Source organism: Papio anubis, chromosome 14 (genome assembly GCF_008728515.1).
Source record: "Papio anubis isolate 15944 chromosome 14, Panubis1.0, whole genome shotgun sequence".
NCBI classification, from domain to species: Eukaryota; Metazoa; Chordata; class Mammalia; order Primates; family Cercopithecidae; genus Papio; species Papio anubis.
Window position 1 is genome coordinate 77,145,911 of NC_044989.1, and position 21,468 is coordinate 77,167,378.

Consider the following 21,468-nt stretch of genomic DNA (forward strand, 5'->3'; position numbering starts at 1 on the left):
CAAGAACCTGGACGAGTGGCCTGTGCTGCCTTCCTGATGTATTTCTCTTCTCTGCTTTCTCATGTGGATCCAGCCACAGTTACTTGCTTAATAATCCTTGGACATGCTGAGCTTGCTTCTGAGTGTCTTTGGACTTTCTGTTTTCTCAGAATGTTAGACCTTTCCCAAGATAGCTTCACGGTACCTTTCCTTACTTTATACAGTTCCTATTCAAACCTCATAGACTCCTGCCCTGACCAACCTATAAAAAATTCATCAGCTGTGACTTGTTCTCCATTCTGCTTTATGTTTCTTCATAGCATGTATCACCACCTGATATTATGTTCCATATTGATTTACTCATTTTATTTTCTACATCCCCCACTAGAATGTAAATGAAATGAAGACAGAGATATTGTCAGTTTTTGTTAATCACTATATTCCCAACATCTTGAAAATGAGCGGCACACCACACCCACTCACTAATTGATGAAAGATTCTCCTTTAATTGAACAGTTTTTGTTTTCTCTTGTAAGTGACAATTCCAATCCTTGATGATGTCTTAAGGGTAAATTCTAAGAAGCTAATTATTTTTAAAATTTGAACATTTTGTAATATTATCCTCAATAACAGATTTTTCTAATTGATGCTTCCATCAACAGAATATAACCTAATTTCACCAAAAGGATATAAAATGGAATAACTATTTTCTTATAATCTTATCACACTGAATTTTATCATTTTTGCTCTTATATTTTTGATTTGCTTGTAAGAATGGGTGCTTGTTTTAGCATTTTAGCTATTATTGATAAAATTGCTTTGAGATCACTTATGTAAACACCCTGCTGCACAGTGAGGTATTAATACAGGTTAATGAATAAGCAAAAAAAAATGTCTAAACGTATTGCTTTCACCAAGAAGTTATAAAATCTGTAGAAATTATATTCCAAATATAAAAGTCTATGGTTTGCAACCTGCTGTAACTTAACTTCCTTACTTAGTTTCTATTTGTTTTACTAAAATATTAAAGTTCTTGCTTCAGTAGGATTATTGGCCTCTTAATGTAAAAGATGCTTTGAAATCAATGGATAAACAATAAAAGCATAGAGATTACCTGTGAATGTGCTTTCTCAAGGAATTAAAATTTAAGAGGTTTACTTCTAGTTATTATACAACATGACACACTCTCTCTTCTCACTGACCCAGGCTGTGGGTTATTCTGAGAAATACCACACTCTTTAATAGCACATCTGGTAATATTGTAACCACTGGTTAAAAAAAAAAAAAGTTAATAACTAGATTCACTGGCAACAAATCAGATGTTTGGATGTGACTCATTGAAACATAGAAAGGAAAATGAACAGTCCTTATTCTAACGAAGTAACCCTACCCCACCCTGTCCAGCACCACACTTTAGCCTCCTCCTTACCTTGTACCAGTCATGAACCCTGGATTTCCATAGTTAACTTCGTTCTGTTAAGGCTTTGCTGCAAAAGGTTATTATTAACATGCTATAATATAGAGTTCCTGACATAGGCACCCAATGAGTATGTTTTCAAGTGTGCATGAGTTAATCTTAGCAGAGAAAAAATAAACATTAGCACCCTGTAGTTCTTTTGCCTTTGTATGTTTTCCAATTTTGTAGTTGCTACAAAGCAGCTTGCAAGGCTTGAAGGCCCAAGATGGATGAATAGGCATTTTGAAGAGGAAAATGTGGGCAAGGACAAAACAACATTGGCTGGGGACTCTTGGGAGAAAAGCAAGCTGTCTGAGAATTCAGAGGTGGTAGCCAGCCAAACATTGCAAGTTTAGCTAAGGCCATTCATCTGGTAGGAACACCTATTCCCTTTGGCTCTCATTTCAGTCAGGATGTCTTTCTTGTTTCTGCCATGTACATGTCTAGCAGGTGAGTGTGTTTATGTAGAATGCAAGGGTTAGCATAAGAGAGATATAAACACCAAAAGGACTGGCTTCATGTATGTATGACCTGTGCATCCATCTTGAGAAGGATCCCATGCTTGCTCTATGAAACAATTTTTGGACAAAGTCATCTCATTTTTATTTTACCTGTCCTGAACAACAGGAGGCAGCCAATTAGAATCCAAATTCTCAAGAGCTGAAAGCAAGCCTACCTTTGACCAGGAAGATTAGAAATTGGCAGGGATGAAGGATAGGAAAACATGTAAAACTGAATTTCTTTCCTAGGTCTGACTCATTGCTTTTATTACATAACAGGTTTACACCTTTACTTTTCTTATGGTTTCCATACTCCCATGGAAAACCCCCTTTTCCATACTCCCATTATATTAAATATGTTTCCTAAAAATTGTATTTCAAACACTGAGTTTATTTTTTTCCTGGAGCAGTAAAACATTAAAATAACTTATACTCCTTTTGATAGATGGAGTTATTTGAACTTCATAAAGCACTAAGAAAAATTTATAGGGTAACTGAATAATAAACACAGCTAGTGGAGGCCTTTGAGGTCTGGAATGAGGAGTGAAACAATGTATACTTCCTCCTACCTCATATATCTAATCCAATTTTCAGATCTAGGATCCATTCTAGTCACTTAAACACCACATAAACTTCTTTGACATTTAATTATATTATGTATATGCCTGGTACTATAGAAGAACTGACAGAATGAAAACTTCATTGAGTGTTTTCCTGGCCGCTAACCAATGAAATGCTCTCTGAGAAGGAATAGTGGTTAACAAATGCTGATAGGTGTAATGGCCCTGGCAGTAAATTCTCCATTCTTAAGAGACTGTTGGGAAGGCCTGAGAGTGGCAGCTTTGCTAAACTGTGGTTTAAATTGACTGCGAATACTTGTTAAGATTGAAATGAGATTTAATAGGCTCAGCATGGGTTTGATAAGAGCCTGTATTACCAAGGGACACTTAATTCAGTGTAATTATTGGCTTTAGGTTATAGATGGGTTGCTTCCAGTCCCAACACTTTCCTATGAAGGAGACTGTTACAAATAAGCTTTTACCCTTTCTTTCTTTCTTTCTTCCTCTCCTCCTCATCTTCATTTTTTAAAAATATATAATTGATGTATTTCAGGTGCAAACTAAATTTATACGAACAGTAAAAAAATAATCTCAGACAGTACAAAATGATGAAGTAGGCCAAGTTAACGTTTGGTACATTTTTTTCTTTTGAGTTTTGTAATAGGACTGATTGATGGGCTTTAGGTTTTATTATTTCTGCAGAGATGGGATGAGGCAGATTCAAAGGATGTTATTGTTCCAATAAACCTTTTTAAGAATAGTTTTAGATTCACACAAAGATTGTGAAGATAGTACATAGAGTTCCCATATTGCACACCCAACTTCACATATTCTTACCATCTTACATTACTAATGAATTGGTATTACACTGCCACAACTAATGAACCAAATTGGTAATTATTATTAAGTAAAGTTCATTTATATCTTCTTAGTCTTTATCTAATATTATTTTCCTGTTCCTGGATCCCACACTATGTTTAGTCCTTAGCCCCCTCTGGGCTTTGACTGGGTCTCAGACTTTCCTTAACTTTGATGACTTTCAATGTTTTGAGGAGTACTGGTCAAGTATTTTGCAGCATGCCCTCAATTGGGATTTTTCTGGTCTTTTTCTCATGACTATACTGACATTACAGTTTTTGGTAAGATACCATTTTCATCCAATCTATTTACTGTTTCAATTTTTTAATTTTAAATTTTAAAAATAGAAAAGAGCTTATAGAATAAGATATAAAGAAAGAAGAACTTTTTACAGCTGTGAAATGTGTTTGTGTTTTAAGCCAAGTGTTACAACAAAAGATTTAAAATGCTTAAAGAAGTTTATAAAGTAAAAGAATTGTAATAAGCAAAGGTTAATTTATTATTGACAAAAAACAAACTACTGGCTGTTTGTATTCTTTAACATGAGTATCTATTTTGTCATAATGTACACTTGACTCTCCTTATCCATATGGTTCTGCATCTGCTGATTCAAACAACTACGGATCAAAAATATTTAAAAAGATAAATTAAAAAAACAAGGCAAGAATAAAAAATATTAAGAGCAAAAAAATACAATATGACAAATATTTACATAGAATTTACGTTGTATTAGGTATTATAGGTGATTGGAGATTATTTGAAGTTTATGAGAGGATGGGTGTAGGTTACATGTAAATACTACCCCATTTTATATAAGGGACTTAAGTATCCCTGAATTTTGTTATCCTCAGGGGTCTTGGAGCCAATCCCCCACAGATACAAAGGGATGACTGTAATAACAATAGCAATACTAAAAAGGCTTCAAGATACCCCCCCGCCACACACACACACACACACACACACACACACACACACATATCTTTATTTGTACAATTACAAGGCCTCTGGACAAAGGTCAGGGAGAAGCTTTATTGAAGAGAGTGTCTCAAATCCTACTACCTTTTTACATCAACCCTTTTACTAGTATTAAAATAACCAAGTGTTAATCATCAAAGAAGGAAACACCTCCACCCAATATCCAATTACTTCATGTGTGTTTCTCTACAAATAATGAAAATATGAACAGACAATATTACCTTGCATTTAGGAGAATACTAACAGATTCTAGGATCTGTGGGTAGATCTTATATTGAAAAAAAAGACAATACATTTTCCATGTAAATAAAGAAAACACAAATGAGGAATAAGCAACTTCTAAAGTACACAGTTTCTAAGTCAGATGTAAACAATTCCTCACCCTCATCTTCTTTCCTGCTTCCTTTTTCTCCCTTTTTAGCAGAAATTTCTTCACCCCAGAGCACTCACTTATATCTGGCTATAAATTTGACCCCACCTATCATAGGAGAAAGCATCTCATAAACTAAATAACAGCATACAGTAAATCTCCTAATTTTTGACTTGTTACTTAACACAATTCCATTTGGCAGACATTTATGGAGCAGCAATTCTATGCTAAACATGGGCATCCTGGAAATCAGCGCTGTCTACAAGTGGGGGTAGACATATAAGTAATTATGATTCAGTGTGATTTGAGTAGTGGTGTAGGTGTGTTCCTTAGGATTTTATTTTTCCTAATAGTATTTATGTTTTTTTAAAAAAATAAGGCTACAAAGAATAAAAGGCTTATTTTGAATGAGTCCTTAATTGGAGAATTTTAGATGTGAGCCTAGAGGGTATAATAATATGAAATTTTAAAAGACCTTTCCCTTTATATCATAAATGAAACATAAAAAACTAATCATTGGTATGGCTTTAGCTCCATGGAATTGGTCTTGTAGCTACTTCTTGACACCCTCACACTTACATGTATGTTCACAGTTATAACCCTAGTACTGGGCACAGAGCCTGATGACATAGTATAGAGTAAGTGCTCATTAAATATTTCTTATTTAGGTACTTTTTTGTTTTATATTATGTTTAAAAATTTATAGATTTTATATTTAGAGCAATTTTAAATTTATAGAAACACTGAGTGGAAGGTAGAGAGATTTTCCATATACCTCTTGTCCCTACATGTGCACACTCTGCGCCACTCTCAAAATCAATATACGTTTTAAATAAGAAATTTTGCTTCTAGGATTTAAGTACACAAAAATATTCCCATATGCACAAAATAACAAATGCAAAGGATTATTCCCTGCAGCAATTTTTATGTTAGCAAAAGCTGTTAGATCGCCTAAATCTCCACAATAGAAATTGGGTTAGATAAATTATACTATTTTCATAAAATAGATTAAAAACAAAGATTTTTTTTTAAATAATAAAGGTTTCTGTGAACTAATAAGGAAAAACATCCAAGATAATAATGTTAAGTGAAAAAAACTCAAAAGAAGATACAAAAGTGTGGGTTTAGTATGCTACTATTTTCATAAGAAAATTGGAAATATAAGAATATATGTTCCTGCAGTTAATAATATTGTTACAAAAGGCTAGAAAGAAAATATTGGATGTTCCTAACACAAAGAAATAATACATGTTTAAGGCGATGGATATGCTAGTTACTCTTATCTGATCATTATGGACATACATCTATCAAAACGTCACTATGTACCCCATAAATATGTAAAGTTATTAACTGTAATAATTATTAATGGTAATAAATTGAACTAAAAATAAAATAAAACAAAGAAAAGAATATATTCATTTGCATTTGTATGTACTTTGGAAGGACTCATAAGAAATTAATAACAATGGTCCCTGCTGGTGGGGAAGTGTGGCGGGGTAGAGATGAGGGGAAGAGGAGACATGTGTGGGAGACAGCTTCACTGTGCTTGTTCTAAAAATGTTCTGCCTTTCGAAACACAGGACAATTTTATCTATTAAAAATAAGAAAAGAAATAAAATTTGTGAAAAATCTTATTTGAATGAGTCAGTGACTCTTCACACAAAAAGATTATAGCTGATATACCCACTGAAACGTAAACTCAGACTAAATCCGTGAATTAGGTACATGTTTCTTGCTTGCCAGTGTCGGAAAACGAACTCAGAGTTTAGTTTGGTTAATGGGTGACTGTGTTGCTCATGTGACAGGGAGGTGCCTGGCTCCAAGCCTGCCAGAAGCGAGATATTCAAGTTTAAGCCTGCATTTGTCTCTGCACGGTGCTGCTCTATGAAAGTCAGCAGGGCTGGAAGTACGATTGATATCAGCTGAAAGAGATGATGAAATGAATTAATACCTATCAATCTGAATGCTTGAATACCTAGAATGGCTTAAGGCAGGATCTGACAAATAGTGCTATGCAAAGTTAGTATTAGTAATAGAAGGCAAAGTCATAGTTGTAGTAATAATAATACAAGCTTTTATTATTAACTGATTTGTGTGATTGGATTGTTTTGAAGACTGCAAAAAGTTTGAATCCAACAAAAAGTTTGAGATTGGTCAACATCAGACTGCTTTCTGAAGGCAAGCATTAAAGGTAGCAGAAAAAACTGATTTTGCAGGCACACATAAAGTAAACATGTATCAGAGATGAATCGAATGGCATGGAATGATGTAAAATGAAACATAAAGGAATACAAATATAGGTAAATGAATTTGTATATTTTGAATGTGTTAGCTTCCACCAATAACTGGGGTGGGGGGTGCTCTTCTACAAATTTCTGAAATTGACTTTATTATCTTCCCCTTTCCTTTCTCTAAAAATACACTTTTTAATTTTATTTTGTTTCTCAGTTATGACTATTATTAATTTTGAGGTGGGGAGGTATTGGAATTCCTTAGACTCATGTCTCTAATCCTCCCAGATTAGCAGATACAACCTGGGGGAGATCAAATTCACAAGTCTGTACTGTATCCTCCCTGCTTTCCTGTGTTTGCCTGGAGAAGGTGACCTTGCTGGTATCACACAGAATCTGATACAGCAAGCTTGTTTGTATGCAAAGGGGTTAGTTAAAGAGACGTAGAGACAAGAAGTGTTTTAGCGTAGACCATCAGAAGACCCTGTCTCACAGGGTGCAGGAAACTTTCAGAACTAGGGTCCCCACTGGCTGATTTGACTATGCATCTCACCAACATCTGAAATGTAATTATTGACCCCTGTCCTAACACAATGATCTTGAGTTGAGCTGACTGCTCATCACAAGTATCCAAATATCTACTCAATAGAACTGAAAGTAGAAAAAAATAATAGTCATGAAAGCTATGCTTTACACGCAGTCCAGGAAAGCAGATATTCACACCAATCTATTATGATGGAATCATAACCTATAGAAGTGGAACACGGAATCTGTATTTTGAAAAAAGACTCCAAAGTAACTTTAATAATCAGCCACTATTGCATATTTTCTTAATAATTAGTTCCCAGATGTTTCATACGCTGGATCAACTTTACTGAATCTTGTAAACTTCAGCTGATGACAGCGATCAGAAAGCTCCTTGAGCATAACTTGTTTCCTCCTCCTTCTCCTTTCTCATGACATGCAGGTGGATTACCTGAACACTGCTTTTACTTAGAGGTAAAGAGTTTTTTTGGTGCTTAAGAACATGCTGTCTCATATAAAAACCAAATAAGAAAAAGAAACGGCTTTTCATGTTTGGGGGAAGTGTACATGCAGAGGATTGCAGTTCATAGAGTCAAAGATACAGTCCTGTAAGTGTGCCTTCTGTGTTCAGGTTAAGCCAGATTGTTCTATTGAGCCTTAAAATTTTGATATTAACAATAGATGCATTTGCAAGGTCAGAAGAAATCTGAAGAAGGAAGTTGGCCTTACTCGCTGAAGAATGCATGGATTCAAACTGAGAGGAGGGAGAAACAAAGATAATTCACAGGGAGAGAACAGCCTGAAAACCATGAGGAGTGCCAGGAGTGCATGCAATTGTTTCTAGTATCAATGAATCAAGAAATTGCATGCTTGATAATTAATTGTAATATATGACAGGAAGTGATGTGTCATGGGTAATATAATATAATATTAGAAATTTGATTTAGATTGTTGCAAAGTTGGAGGTTTCACTGGTATATTCAAGTTGGTATGATTATTAAAGAACTAAAGACAAAACGAAACTTGTGCAAAGTGAAGTTGGGGTTAGCATGTAGGAGATAGAGCAATAAACATTTTCGAGTTATGAAGCTGGGAAATGAATGAGTAGTACCTCATTTAGTCCTCACAAAAATACTAGTTATTTTTACATGAAATAATGGCTTCAGAAAGGTTAGGAAACTTATCCAAGGTCACACAGCTAGTAAATTGGTGAGATTGCATTCTGTGATTCCATTCTTGGCACCAGAAGTTCTGGGAGCAGTCAGAATTATAGCCAGAGAACGAGACTATGCTTGTATATGACTACTCAGGTTCCCTGAAACTGCCTTGGAAAACTTCCTTTAGTATCATTTTAAAATGAAAAGTGCTTTAAAATATGCTTAAATGGTCTTTGAACAGGAGATATTTTTAATGATCCTATCAAATTTGCGTTAATGAATCTGGGCTGCAGAGTAATATCTTCTTGCTTAAGATATGCCATGTTAGTACCTTTCATGTGAAAAGATTGGTTTTCCTCTCCAGGGAAGAGGAATTGTGTTATTTAGCATAAAGCATATCATAATTCATATAACATAATCATGTTGGACATCACACTAAGGGGTTTCATGCTCTCTTAAACTCTGAATGAATAAAAATCCAGTTCAAGTTCTTTAAAAAGCTAATGAGGATACAGATGGCAATAGAAGCATGGCAGTTGTAGTTTGTAGCTTTCAGTAAAGAAAAAGAAAAAAGCTACAGCGTATTAGTCATTGTAATATACATTTAAGCTGGTCACATATTTATACACCCCTAAAGATAATTATTATTTAAAAAATAATAAGACAGAGTACATTGACTATTATTTAACTTAAATGTTTTCTTTATGCTTATTTTGAAAACATGGCATTTTATTGATTTGCTGTGTTCCCTTAGTGGGTGAATAATATGGTGAAATTTACCTAATAGGACATAATCTCTCATAATAATAAATTTCTATTCAATGGAACTGGAAGCAGAAAAAAATAATAATAAAATGCATGAAAGTTATGCTCTTCCTACAACCAGGGTTGATCACATTACTAAACTCAATGTCTCAACTAAAATGATCTCTCAAACTCCTAAGATTCCTCCTGGAGTGAGCAAATGCTTGTATAAAATGTATTACACATTGAAAGAACTGTGGTTACTAGTCTCCTTTTCAATTCCTCACAAATAGAATACTGATGCTTTGTAAATTCTGACTCTATGTCTAATTAATATTTAAGGTCAATATTAATTGACCAGTTGTTTATCCAATCCAATTAATATTTAGGGTCATGCCTTGATCATGACATGATCAAGTTCACTCATGTATCACCCCATCCACACATGCAGACACATGCACACAAACATACAAGCAGCAATACGTGCTTCTTGATAACATTATTCAAAAAACTAGTTAATACTAAAAATAAAATTATTAAAGTTACAAACTGAAATAATCACATAAACTACCTAAACTTAAAAGGTTAAAAGTTGAGGTATATTAAATACTAGTAAAACCAGTTTTACTAGTTTTATTAATAAAGTCAGTTTTATTAGTTTTACTAGTAAAGTTATGCTAGTTTTACTAGTTTGTATGTTGTCCTAAATAATTGTTGACATGGTATGGAACAAAGAAAAGAGCAGAACAATTATTGAAATAAGAATAATGCAGCAAGTAATATTCTGTGTCTAAAACTCCATATTATTTTCCCAAGAGACGAGGTTTGATTAAAATAAAATAACTAAAATAAAGCTAAATCTATCCCCCTACAATTATGAATAAGGTAAAGGTAAGCAATCATAATAGTAGCCAGTATTTATTGCCATGTTATTATATGCCTTATATATATTATATCACAGAATATTTTTTAAAAATATATGAGGCAGATGTTAATATTTTTTCTCATTATACAGATGAGGAAACTGAATCATGGAAAAGTTACATTATTTGTCTACAGTCATAAAAATAATATGCATACTCCCCAAATCAGAGGACATAAATAGGAAGTAAAATGCGGTCAAAATAGCAAAAATGTTTTTGCTATTTTGCATAGCAAAAGAAACCAAGAAACTAAGAAAGAGCGAGGAAACATTCTACAATTAAAGACTAGCCATTTAGGTCTGGAATATAGACTAACAAACCATATCTTAACATGCTGTTGGTAGGTGAAGTACTTAACATATTGATAGATTTCTCACTTCATAATTTCTTTGAAAATATCTATTTCAAGAAAATTTTGAATAAAATTGGAAATCAAAGACATTGCCACACACAACAGTAATACTTGCTTACTTTCTCCACTCTTCTTAAAATTATGATTCATCTTCTAGATTGTTACTCTCAGCCTACCAGTGCAATTAGATCTTCCAGTGAGAACACAGATAATGCCACAGGGAATTTGCTCACATTTCAGCAGTGCATCTAAAATTCTATTTTCATGTACATGTATCCTTCCTTCCTCAAGTTTTAATAGCCCTATCGTGAAAGGTGAAACCATCTACTTTTTGCTTTTTCAGGAATCCCAACCCATCTGTGCAGCCACTGTGTGATCTGAGTCTTCAGCCACCGTGCCTCCTTGGCATGCTGCCATGTTCTAATAATGCCCATCATAGCAACAATGGCAGCCACAAGAAAACTTGCTAGATCCCACATGTTCTCACAGATATCCATCCCCCAGTTCTCTTTTCCTTTAATACAATTTCTTAAATAAAAATTAAAAAAGAAACTACATATAGTCTAATTCTTCAACTCTCATTGTGTTTAATCCAAGCTTTTGGTCATGCAACTATGATTAAATGGTTATTTATCATTAAATGTAATTGATGTTTTCTAAGTTCTCATCTTGCATGGCTGCTCTCTCAGTCTTTGTTGGATAATCTACCTTTTCCATTTGGCTGCTTTATACCGTCATTCCTCAGGTCTCCATCTTGGAACTTACTTTCTTCTCATTTTACATTCTGTCCCTAGGCTTTCTAACTTTTCACTACATCAAATTAGAAGAATAAGACTCAAGGCTGGATTAGGTCCCAGACTAAAGCAATCGTAGTAGGATTAGAAAAGAATGGAGTGTCTAAAAATTGTTCTAGGACACTATGGAAGTAGGAGTGAAGGCAAACAAGAATCTAGGATAAATCACTGTTTTCTTTTTGGTCATAATTTCTGAGAGCCTGTATCACTAGAAGAAATTTGTGATAAAAAAACAATAGATTCAGTTTTAGATACGTTGTTAATCTTGAAGGAATTAGACAGATAGCACTAACCAACTATGTATAATTGTTTTAGTGGGTTTTGCCTATAGAGAATTACTTACAACACATCATCAGTGATCATAAAAATTAATCAAGAGACTGAAACTTTCTTCCCATTAAAAATAATAGAAAAGTATACTTAAGCATCAAGCTGGTAATACTGATAATATGCATTTATCTTTTCATACTATATAAAACTGTGAATGGTGTTATTACACTAATAAAATCCAAAATCATTGAGGCACAAAAGGAGCTAAAAGCAGTTACAGCATCTGAATTCTCCATTTCATTTCACCAGTTCTCTGGAGGCTGTGAAAATTAGGGCAACCTGGTAGGACATCACCTAATGCATCTGAAATTCTTTTTTCTGCATTGAAACTAAACTGGTTTTATGTTTTGATGCAAAATTATGAGTTATGTCAGGATGCTGTGCAAGCGTCTATATTCCTCTGACACTATAAGTACAAAACATAAATACGAGATACTGATGAACACAAAACAATAAGAGGGAGAGCACTTTTGAGCAGTCTGTGACCAGGTTAAGAAAAAGAGAGTTACTCCTGCAGCAAAATGTGGCATATAATGTGTGATATAGCAAAACAAAGCCAAAACTTTTATGGATGCACATACCTAAAAAGAGATGATGATGCTTTATTTAAATGTATCCCAAAACCTAGCTTCAACAACTTTAGAAAAATCATAATAAGTTATTTAAAAATGCATATGTCTGGCTCCCTCTACTCTAGGTGGAATTAAATTAAAATAGAAGAAAGATTGAGTGCATCCCTGGGTATTATGTACACTTGAGGATACATGTCTAGTTTATTTTCCTCTTGAGTTCTAATATAATTACTATATTTTTAAAAGAGAAAAGACATCATTTCTAAAACATCACAAGAAATTTAAAGGCACACTCCTAGGTGTAAAATGTACAGAACCAGTTTGAATGAACACCCCAGAGGCCAAATTCATTTCAAGAAAAATCAGGAAACAGAGTAAAATAAAAATAACCAATATTGACACTGCTGGCAATGCCTGGCATGGAGCATTTCCTTTGACTTCTCTGGCTTCTTGTTATTAAATGCTTTGGTATTAACTGTACAGTAGAAAATAATGCATTGATACGCTCAGCAAATGCTTATCCCAGCAGGGGGAATGAAAAGTTGTGTTTTCTTCCCCAAATGTCAACATTCCCACCTTATTAAGGTGAGCCAAAAAGAAAATACAACAGTCTTGCCAAACTGGAAGGCAAAGAGAAACTCACCAGTGAGACACCTCTCTCTCCCTATTCCTCCTGGGGCATCCTCACTGCATCATATAGTGCCTGACGTGTGTTGAAACAGAGTCCAATAACTTCTTTGGGGGGATACCCAGAAAGTTAATCTATCTTCGTTTTGGAAAATAGTAGAACTGAATAAATTTTTATTGAAAGAATAAAAATAAAACAAACCAAATTGGGCCCATGAAAATATTTAGTAAAATTGTATAGAAAAATGATTATATTCCAGAGTCAAACAGAGATCATATCTCTGGAAAAAAATTTACTCAAGAAAATCAGTTTCCCTTTTGAACAGCATGTGCCCTGTGCTCTCAAAATCAGTCATGTAAATTATGAACGTAATAAAATTAGAGCTAAAAACAAGAGATACTAAGGCCTAAATGATGGGGAAAGTGTGTTGACTAAGGAAAAAGCAGAAATACAAAGACAGCTGGATGTTATAATAAAGGAAGATAAGTAAATGAAAATTTTCTATTGAAAATCGAAATAAACATAACAGAAAATCCAACTAAAAATTTATTAGCTATCAAAAAGAGGACAAGAGATTAAAAAGAAAAAAATGTGTTTTCTAAAGAAAAAACTAGTAATGTTAATGAATCACAATAAAAGAAATAATAGAAAACAAACAAGATGAACTTTATTTAGATGAATAAAATCCTGAACTTTCAGAGGCAAAAAGCTCATTATATTCCAAGTGAATTAAATCAACATGTAAAGAAAGACTGTCACTCTGAGAAACAAAAAATAAAATACGCTAACCAGAACTGGCTTAGCAAATGTAGAAATCAAGGATAAAGGAGAAATTAGTGAATACTTTGCAGAAAATAAAAATAAGATCAAGCCACTCAGAAGTGAGAAACAAACTACGTAGTGAAAGGAGGTTGTACCTCTAAGTCTGACTAACCTCAGAGGTTGAGTTTTAATTATTACATACCTGCCCATTGGCCTAAGGGGATTTGAAATAAGATGGTCAATATTGTTGAACTCTTTCTCCAGTCAATACTTTACCCATATAAAAATAATAAAATTATTTCCGTTATTTATGAGGCAATAAAAAATGATGTGCACAAAACCTTTCTAAAATGTTGAAAAAATAATATATTTTAAGGTAGTATTTAAAAATAATGCATTATGTTAAAAAAACACTACAGGTAAAACTAATAACACAAAGTGAGAGAAGCAGAAATTAGACAAAATAAAAAGGGTTAATTTCATCATTTTACGTTGAACAGAATGAAAAGCTCACATATTAATCTTGATGCCATGATTACGTATAGAAACATGTTAATATCAATCGAGTATATTGTCAAATTCAACTAATATTCTGCATAAAAATTGAAGGTTACTTTCTATTACAAAGAATAAAATAAACAATAAAGATTACCTTGTATCCCATCTACTTTCAATAATTAGTAAAAATGAATTTGCATGAAAAGCAATCAGCCATGAATACATAATCATGTAGAAATTATGAAAAAAAAGAGACAAATCTTTGTTGCTCATTATTTATACCTAACACACGCACAAATACACTAAAACAGTGAGTTATTCCTCTGAGTATATAAGCAAAATTACATTTTTATTAATGCAGTAAAGATGAGGTAAGTAATTTGTTGGAGAGCATTTAGTTAATTATCAAGAAAATATTCCGTTCAATCCTGATAAATTCTTATATCAAAATAATTTCCACGTGAATCATAGCATTATATGAAATAGAATAAAAAATTTAACAAACCACAATAAATATTTGTAAGTGTTCTTCCATTCATTGAGAACGGGAGTCAAGTTCTTCAACAACAATAAGCAAAATAAAAGCATAAGAAAGGGGATTCACTGATTGTTTTAATGATATACACACATTAAGTCTTCTAGATATCACAAAAATAAAAGTAAAGAGCAGATAAAATGTTGGAGAACGTTTGCCATGAATATGTTCCAAATATTGTTAAATTTATATAAAATCGCACTTTAAAATAAAACTTACGAACATGTATGTTTTACTTCCTATAATACACAATACATGTCTTGTTGTTTAAATAAATACATTATAAACCATTCAACTTCAATTAATTTAACCTATACAGAAAGGCTGACTTCAATGACAGAGAGAAATTTGTGCTCCAATGTGTCCTGTCCACAATCCTGTGGACATCTCCCCGGGTTATCTGATTCTTATCTTTCATTGTCTTATCTTTCATTGTCTGTTAGTTAAAGATATCTCATAGTAACACAAAAATAATTCCTATGTATAGACATGCAAATCATGTCTTCTCTGGTAGAGGCTCAATAGACTTTTTTCAACAATCTATTAATATCTCCAATGGAAAGCGTGTTTGCCTCCGTTTGTATAATCTGTCAATATTCCTGATCTATAAATGTGTGTGTGTGTGTGTGTGTGTGTGTGTGGGTGGGTGTGTGTGTTTTGCATTCTTTTTTGACTGGTTGTATAATTTGCTTGATTCGCTCATAAATGCACGAATAGAATACAATTTTTAGCTTGTGTTTGTATCTGCATAATTGTCATAGAATCCATATAAATATGTTCTCCTTCAGGTGTTTTCATGTTCAAACAATGAATTATAGTCATTTAATAAATTCTTATTCTGAGTAGCACATATACACTCAGTTTATTAAATGAATCAGCAGGCTACTTTACTTTGAGTATTGTTTATGTTTATAACACTAAAGGAAGACTAGGCAGACCAGAACAAGCCATGATATCTGTCCTAGAGGAAGAGAGAATCTCATTAGGGCCTTAACTATATATTATCTATGTATTGTTTGTACATATTTGGCAGTTTGTGGATATTTGTGTAATAAGCAACCAGTAAATACGGATTGAAAACACCGCAAAGGAGTGTTAGCACTCTTTCATGCGATTTCAGAGGCAGATAAAGATGATTGGTCATAGGAAATATCTAATGGTAGGACTGTAATTGAGAGTGAATTTGATTGTCCATCAAGAATGAATAGAGTTTGAGTGAAATCACAGGATGGAGTGCTTTTCAACTAGGGAAGCAATGGGAACAAAAGTAATCAGGACAGATTTCATGGCATACATCTAGTGACCATTAAATGACACTTCAAATGTACCAAATTCTTCCAATTGGGGTACTGCTTATTTATTATTTATTTACTGTGTTTTTAAATTTTACTGAGTATTTATAATGTTCTGGGCAACTTTTTCAAGTGCTGGGATATGGTGACAGAACCTAAAGAGCTAGAGCTCAGCTCTCATAGTTCATGCTCTAGTAAGATAGATAAGGGGTAAAATATTTCCATTTAATGCTAAATGTGATTAAAGTTAGAATGGAAGGAAATAAAGAGGATTAAAAAGGAAAGAAACATAATCTGCTTTACATTTCTAAAATAGTCTTCTATATGCTGGGTGGAGAATTGGGCTGCCAAGGGTACATGTTAAAGCAGAGAGGATAGTTAAGAGGCTATTCTAGGAGCCTAAGTTAGAGATAATGGCTGGTTGAAATATTCTGACAGTAGTCAGAGTGCAGGGAAATGGACTGATTCAGGATATATTCTGAATAGAGAGGGAATTGATATACTGATGAATTGGATGTAATGGAGAAAGAAAGGTATTACAAATGACTTCTAACTACTTGACTCAAGCAATTGTGGGGATGGAGTTGTCATTTACTGAAATGGAAATGACTAAAGCAGATGCAGAAGTGAGGATATCTGGGGGTGATGGCTATGGAAGCAAGTGAAAAAGTCCATTTTGTATGCATTAAGGGTAAGATGATGGATAGACATCTAAATAGAGATGTCAAGTAGACTATTGAATATACTGGAGTGCTGAGAAAAAGGCAGAGCTAAAAATGTAAATGCGAACATACACATTGTGTTTAAATTCATGAGACTGAATGAGGTTACTTAGGGAGAGAGTGCAGAGGTGGAGCTCCAGAAGGTCTGGAACTGAGCCTGGAGCACTAAAACACTAAGAGGTTAGTCAAAGGCAAAGTGCCGGAAAAGAAAAATGAGAAGGAACAAGCATTAAGACAGGAGGAAAACCAAGAGATTATGGAGTTGCAGTCTCTAAGAGCAGAAATTATTTTACAAAAGACATATTTAATTTTTCTGAATATATTTTTACAAACCACAAAAACCTGAACATTGGGTTTGCTAACATGAAGTAACTGATGACCTTGATAAAAAAGTTTCATTGGAATTGAATGAATAGAATTGCACAAGAATAATAGTTCAGGAGACAATGAAAAATAAGGAAAGTGAGATTGCATATGAGCAAGTATTTTCCATAAGATTTGCTACAAAGAGAACCACAGAAATGTCATGGTAACTGTGCAGAAACATTTTTTCTTAATAATGAATATGTCAGATCATTATCAAATACAATTGTTAATGAGACAAAGAATTTAACAAAGCTAAAGGTAAGGATTACAGGAAAGCCAAGAAATAGTTTAATAGAGTAGGAAAGAATTTAGGGCTAGGAATGAGAAACAGCTAGTTTTGAAGCTAGGCATCATGGCATACCAGCTGTGTAATCTTAAATAAGTTATGTAAACCCTTATATAATCTAGTTGTGCATAAAAGGAAAAAAAATAAAGCTTGACACTATTAAGGACAACACTCAGGTACTCCCTAAGGATTTAAGGATTTGGAAAGTAGAAGAATCAATTGTCTTTGAAATATAAATTGCTACGTAGAAAAAAATACATATACATGCCAAGGGTGGATTTTGAAATGTATCTGTAAGTGACAGGATAGGTAAAAAGCCAGAAGGATTTAGGAGTACTTTAAATGAACGACATTAAACTACTTAAGAAAAAAATAATAAAAACACTTGGTGCCATTCAGAAGAAAGGTTTGGTCATCCATAAAAGCAGAACTAAAAGGAAAGTCACCAGGGAATATGGGCATCACACTGATTCAAGTACTATACAGTAGAGTGTACATTAACCATCCTCTCAAAATATCTCCATCTTCTAAGGAAAGCCCATCTCTTGAATGAAAATAACTCTGAGGTTCTGTAGCCAAGGGGATGGAGATTTCCATTCGTGGAGGGAAACTCATCACAATCATGAGAGTGGCTTCCAGCCATCTCAGACAGGCACATTAAGCTTTGATTCAGCCAGTTCTCTTGTTTTACTTCCAAGCTCACCAAGCCACCCTTGTGCACGTCCTTCTCGTGAAGAGAATGTGCTGATGTAATAGACTTTTGAGTATTTCTCTCTCCTGAGACCATTAGTTCTCACGGTAAATCAATAAAGTGGTTTCTGATTTTGACTTGGCTTCTCATAGTGTTAGACTGCAGAGGAGCTAATGTGCTGGCCACACTGAAGTTAAGTATTTCCAGTCCCGGTGACATTATTTTCCATTGTAAAATAATGAACAGAAAGTAGGTGTATGATACAGCTCTGTGGACGTTTTAGTTAGCAAGGTTAGTCTCTCAGGATCTAATTATTTCTGAGCACATGAAGAGAAAGATTTGGGGTCTTTAAAGAGAAGGGTCAAATTCCAGGGGCCTTTGCAGACAAATTTCCTAATAGTTGTTTAATATGTTATTCAGTAGATATGCATTGATGGTTACTAAGCGTGAGTCCCCATTAAAACCAAAGCACAACATGCTACACCGTTTCCTGTGAAGGCAGCTCAGGTTAATCTAAGGACCATATTGATGCTGGAAACTACACACCGTGATGATTACATCTTCATGAATTGACATGTATTTCATAGCATTGAGACATTTCTTATTTGATTCTGAGAATGTGCAATTTAAATTCACCAAACTTCAGGTTCATGTAGTAAAGATGTATACGAGGCTAATAAAAGCAGTCAACTTATTTTATTTCTTAAATTGTGTTTAAGGTCAATATATTGAGCACTGATAAGATTACAAATACATTGCTTTAGTCTGAGGCAATGCCAATGCCTATCAAGATACTATGTGCTTATGGGTTGTTTTCCTCTTTCCCATCACGTCTGACTTTAAAGCTATTTCTTCTAGGGAACTAGATGGTTATAATAATATTATTGCTTGGAATCAGAATTTTAATTTTCCAAAGTTATTGTTTCTAAAAATAATTGTCTGGTTTGGGAAGACAATAGAAGAAATGCAATAATAATTTTCAAAATACACAGGAAAAGTCATTTGCTTTTACTCTTGGGAAATAGTGATGGAATAAAAGACGTACTGCCTATGTTGAAAAAGTCTTGCTTAGCTTGTATTGACACACTGATTATGCATTTAATGAAAGAAAGAATCATTTATTTGGTCACTTCTTTATTACTATCAATTTTTGAAATAGAATTATCTCCTGTGAATTTCACTTTAACATTGAATGATGTGAGGGTAAGTGATTGCCTGATTGCCTGAGCATGCCATTTAGGGCACTACTGAGTTCTCTAAAGAGTTGCTGCTTCCTCCAAAATTGCAGTAAAGTAGGAAAGCTCTTAAAACTTCAAGAGGAAAAGGCTTCCTCCATAATTGCATCTTATTTGGGCCAGAATCCTATATGTGTAGTGTCTAAAAATGGAGCAATAATATGAAGTGGAAGCAATATCATTGTAATGCACATTTCAAAGAGACTCAGTGCTAATTCTCTTGACTTCATGTGCTTTGAAGTGTTCAGAGAATGAAATGATGACACTTGTAAAGAAAGCAAAAAATTCCTTTTCAAGTGTTAGTGTAATGCTGCCCTTTGAGAAAGGATAAGATAAATGTGTATAGGTCCATTAGAGAGCTAACAATTTCTTACTACAGCTATTAAGTTGTGGGTGACATGAATGCTAGGTACAACTAAATTTTTCTTTGTGTTGTTTGAAAGAGTTAAGCCTTTGTTTCTTTACTTGAAAAGGCACTTTAATTAACGTGAGCTCATATGAGCACAGTGTGCCTCCTCACAGTAGCTAAAAACAAATTCATCTTCTGTCTCCCAGCTTCTTTTCACTCTGTGGCTGTACAAAAGTAGAACACGTGCCTATCACCAAACTCATTAATTACCGCAATCCACCTTTACAGTCTTCCTTAGTCACTCCCATCTTTAATCCTGACTGTACGTTTTTCTTTAATCTCTGATCCATAATAAGTAATCAGAAATTAGGCCTTGACATCCTTCTGTAATTTCATACTATGAAGTATCTTATATTCTTCCCTTAATCCTCTGCTTTGAGTAGCCTAGCTCTGTCATTATTCTAGCTGTGACCCTTCCCATGTGACCAGGGGTATGGAACCAAGGGAATGTCCCTATTCAAAACCTGTGGTGTCCTTCAAGTCCACAGTCTTAGACATCAGGATTTGCATTTTCTGCTCAAATGATCCCAAAGTCTCCTTCCACTGGAGGCTGGCCACACTGGAGACTGGCCACACAGACTTAAGACATAACCCAAGAGCAACTATTGGTTGTATAATGAGATAATTATAGGTAGAACTTAATATTAGTTGAGGGTGTATAAGGTTCGTTGAGTGCAGGAAGAACTAGAAGTAGGAAAAAAAGGGGAGCAGATGCAAGGTAAGTGTATCCATTTGTACTCTTGTTCTAACCCACAAATACAAAGGGCTCCCTTGTCTAAGGATTCAGTTTAATCCTACTGTTAGCTATTTTTACTGATCATTTTATTTCATAGAGAAGCTGCTCACTTACGACCCCAGAGCTCTTATAATCTGCATCACATCTAATCTCTAATTATATACTGTCATGTAATTGGTCTTGGATTGGTTCAGGCTTCCTCTCACTCTCTGTAATAACTTGTAAAATGGATTTATTTTTACTGCTTAATACATTGCTGTGCATAAATTATTCAGTGCATTTTTGTTAAATAAATGTATGTGGAGAACAAGGCTTATATTTAAATTAATATGCTTCCCTCTTCAATTTTCTTTGGGTTGTTGATATTATTTATGTGCCTGCAGAAAATACAAGCATGTATTCTGGTGTCTTAGCAGCTTCTTGCTCTTCCCTCCCCTAAAGTATGAGACCTCTGCCTTGCCTTTTAATTCATCAGAGTTGTAGAATTCATAGCTGTCACTTATGCATTTTGACCAAATTTATTCTTGAAATAATAGAATTATGGAGAGTGAAGAAACATGCATGGTCATTTCGTTTAATCCACCTTTTTTCTTTTCTTTTTTTTTTTTTTTTTTTTTTGGGGGGGGGGGGTAGGATTCCACAGCATCTTTGACAGATAATCAAAGACTAATTGTCCATCCAATTAACCTTAGACTACCAACAGTGTGTATTACAGAACTCTGAGCATCTTTAACATGACTGATTTATAATATGAACCTTTCAGAACAGAAAAAAACACCTCATGATTTTACATGTCAGAAGTAACAGTAATCTGATTACCAGGGCTACTATTTTTTCACAGGAGAATCTTAGCAACTCCAAATTCTTCCATATCTATAGTGTAAGATGTCACATTTTCCTTACCATCATCAAAGTATTCACAGTTCTATAAAACTATAAAATCTTATCTTTAAGCCAGCTATTTGTACTCTACTTTTATCCT

The 21,468-nt window shown here is 34.0% G+C and overlaps 1 protein-coding gene across 2 annotated transcripts in view; it reads right to left on the bottom strand.

Moving 5' to 3' along the window:
- Positions 1–21,468, bottom strand: part of LRRTM4 (leucine rich repeat transmembrane neuronal 4) — a 775,339-nt gene that overhangs the window by 48,419 nt on the left and 705,452 nt on the right. The gene's annotated exons all lie outside the window — the stretch shown is intronic.